This window comes from Balaenoptera ricei, chromosome 13, assembly GCF_028023285.1.
Source record: "Balaenoptera ricei isolate mBalRic1 chromosome 13, mBalRic1.hap2, whole genome shotgun sequence".
NCBI lineage: Eukaryota > Metazoa > Chordata > Mammalia > Artiodactyla > Balaenopteridae > Balaenoptera > Balaenoptera ricei.
Genome location: NC_082651.1, coordinates 57,415,771 through 57,419,303, shown reverse-complemented (window position 1 = coordinate 57,419,303; position 3,533 = coordinate 57,415,771). Strand labels below are relative to the sequence as shown.

Genomic DNA, 3,533 nt, shown 5'->3' with positions numbered 1-3,533 from the left:
ATAATTTTGCAAATGTAGTTGTTTCAAAGAACATGTTGTACTTAGTAGGGTGCAGGCAGGACCCTTCCCCACAATTCTCCATTTAAACCAGTTCTGAAGATTCACCCTTCTTCATACCTTGGGTCCCATACCTTTTAGGTAATTCTTGGATAGTAAAAAGTCTAGTCCATATTAGAGATTCACATTTGGATAACATTACTCTTACAAGGGGTGGGGATCTTTTTAATATAGGGCAGTTTCCTCCTGCAGGATCCCACTTTGTCCAAGTCCCACTCCCCCCTCCACATCAGTATGAATGTAGTTTACTCCTGGGACTACATCTCTCTGTCCTTCTGTCCTTCCCTCCCTTCCTCTGCTCTGCCATCTCTAGATGATACAGCCACAGTCTTTCACTTTTAGACTTTCCAAAGTGCAACTGCAATTCCCATGTACCCCCAAATTCTAGGAGACACAAGTCAAGTTCTCCAAATGAGTCTCTGGAAAACTCCCTCATTTGAGGGGTAGGAACTCCCCTCTCCAGTCTCTTGTAGGGGGGGTCAGGGGAAGAATGCACAGATGCTGGGAACAGACCTCACCACCTGCTTATTCAGCCTCAGTGAATTTTTCACCAATTCATGTAGTCTGGAGGTGGGTCATAACTTAAGGCTGATAAAACTGGTTTTTCAATGTTTTTAACATGTTCAGAAAAACATGGAAAATACTTGACATCTTGTGCAAACAATAGAGGCCTCAGCTGAACCCAAGATTCTTTCCCACCAGTCATTTTAGATCTGTTGATCAATTTGCCTGCCATCCCCAACTCTCCCTCTTCATTTCACTCACAGTCCCTGAAATGTTATATGGAAGACTCTCTCTCTGTCCAGGTAACAGATGACTGAACTAGAGATGGACTCCTGACCTTGGGACCAATCCAAAGACTGGTCCAATCTGGTTCTCTCCTGAGAATATATACTGAGATTTAAGAGCCTGCAGTAAGATGGTGTTGGTTGCTTGAACTTAAAGTTATTTAGAGTCAGGACTGAGAGTCCTAATGGGCAAACTGCTGAATAAGCAGGAGAAGGAAGCAGAAGGGGACAGGAAAGCATATAGCCAGAGACATGAAGAGAGCAGTGTCTATTCCCTTTCCATTTCCTGGAGACATTCTACCATACTGTCTGCATTTGTTTCTATGAATTTCTCCTATGTTCTTTTTTTATAGTCTCCCTTTTTATGTCAGCTGGTTGAGTGAGAAATGACTGCTCCTTGCAAAGAAATTGAACAGACTAGAATAATAAACGTGTAAAAAATTATTTTTTTCTTTATGGCATGCTTTCTCTCCCTATTTCAATATTATGCCTCAATGGATAGCTTGAATTTAAAACCCTATCATGATCCCCCGCTACTCCAAGTACTGTCTGAGGACCAGCAGTCTAGGCCTCACTAGGAGTGTGTTAGAAATGCAGGATCTCAGCCTTCCCAGACCTACTGAATCAGAGGATCCCAGGTGATTTCATATTCATCTGATAGCTTGAGAAGCCCAACTGTAATTTACTCTACACATTTAGTCAAATCAGTCTTCCTAAAATACTGCTTTCATCATGTCCCTAGAATTTTAAATGGTTCCCCATTGCTCTCAGAAAAGTCAGATGCCCCGGCCTGACACTTAAGACCACAGTAAAATGGACCTAATCTACCTCTCCAATCTTTCTTATATGGATGTCCCACTCCAGCTAAATCAATCTATTCAATTATTCTCCAAATGTGCCAAGTGTATTCAGGGTCTTTGCTCATGGCATTTGCCTGTCTGGAATTTTCATTCCCATCCCCCTACACATCCCTCCTTCAAAGACCAGTTCAGTTTCTATATCTCATCTCAGCTCACACTGTTGTTTCATCCTCTGAATATCTGTAAATCTACAGTGGCTATTCTAGGGTTGTGGGAGTTTTTTGTTTTTGTTTTTTTAATTTATAGCCTCTCCTCCTCATCAGTGCTTATCACAGTGCAGTGCATATAGCAGTGTTTTGATTCATTGGTTACAGCTTTATTATTTAAAATGGTTTTTAATTGGGAAGAGACTTGTTACTTTATACAGCTCTAATTTTTCTAATTTCTTTGACCAAGCAGGGGTTAAGTCCAAACAGAAAGAAACTGAAAGCAGTGTGCTCAGGTGCTTCAGTATTTGTAGGTGAATTTTCATCACACTCTGAGAGTGCACTTATTTCCATGACATTTTATTCCCCATCATTATACAAAGATGTGTTCTATCGATATATTAGCAAATGTTCTATAAGTGAAGGTTCTAATGGATCTCTTTTTAAAATATATTTAAGAGATTATTGCAACTGATATTATACATACACATAGTTTAGGAGTCAATTGCTCTGTAATTCTTCTTGTGAAAAATAGTATCCCTCTCCATTCTCATCCTGCAATATCAGTCCTTGAGCTTTAGCTGAGTGAGGACTACATGAGTAGATGGCTCATGTGCTACTATGTTAAGTCTACATATGGGTTAGGCAGTTGGTCATGAGCCGGAGGAGTAGCAGATATGAGTGATTATAGGATTCCATTTGTAAGCCATTTTCACTCTCCCCTCCTTTAGATCTAAACTAGTAGAACATGGAAAAGCTGAGGAGACTTGAGATGGACCTGTCCTGGGATCCAACAACCGAGAGTATGGTTCTCAAACCTGTGTGTGCATCAATACCACTTGGAGAGTTGTTACTGGGCCCTAACCCCAGTGATTCTGATTCAGGAGGTCTTGAGGTAAGGTCCCCAAATTTGCCTTTCTTTCTTTCTTCCTTCCTTCCTTCCTTTCTTTCTTAGCTAAGTTTTTCATTTGTTCATTTCTTGCATTTGAAGTACTCCTCAATGGCATCCTTTGCCTGAGACTCTTTGCCATAGTCCCTAACCAACATACAACTTCAACCAACCACTTTATTGGGTTTTCCCTCTCAGTGAGTTTTACAGAGGCCTACTCATTCCTCTAGTTTCTTGTTGTCATCAACCTCAGTTAGGTTGGTTTGGTGTTAAGCACAAAGGGCCTCCACCAACTTGACATACATAGGCTCATCACAGTCGGATGCAAGCACACAAAGATGGACTTGGCACTTGTCTAAGGCTTTGGCAGCTTTGTGAGTTCCATGTGCTAGGCCATCATGGATGTAGATGGTCTTCAACACCTCTTGTAAAGCAGTATTAATGTCCATTATACCTCCAGCAGCAATGCCTTCCTTGACCATGGTGGTGGGTTATGGGTGCTGCCAATCTTGAATGCACCCGAGCCTCTGCCTCCACAGTGGTGGCAGGGAAACAGCAAGGGTTTTCCTTTCTAACCCATTCCTAGATGATTCCTAGCTGATGCTACTGCATCAGGAATCACGAGGACTGCATTTGAGACTGCATTTGAGAATGCAGGACTGCAAATGCAAGACTGCATTTGAGAATCACTAGTATAGTGGGGAGAAAAATATCAAAAGGGAAAAAGAGCCAAATTAGTATGATTTGTTAGTCCAGGTCCCTCTTGATATCTATTTTTTTGAAGGTGTGAAAA

At 41.4% G+C, this 3,533-nt stretch overlaps 1 pseudogene; it reads right to left on the bottom strand.

The window, feature by feature from the left end:
* Positions 1-2,823: 2,823 nt before the first annotated feature.
* On the bottom strand, positions 2,824-3,222 carry LOC132376942 (small ribosomal subunit protein eS12-like; annotated as a pseudogene).
* Between the last annotated feature and the right edge of the window lie 311 nt (positions 3,223-3,533).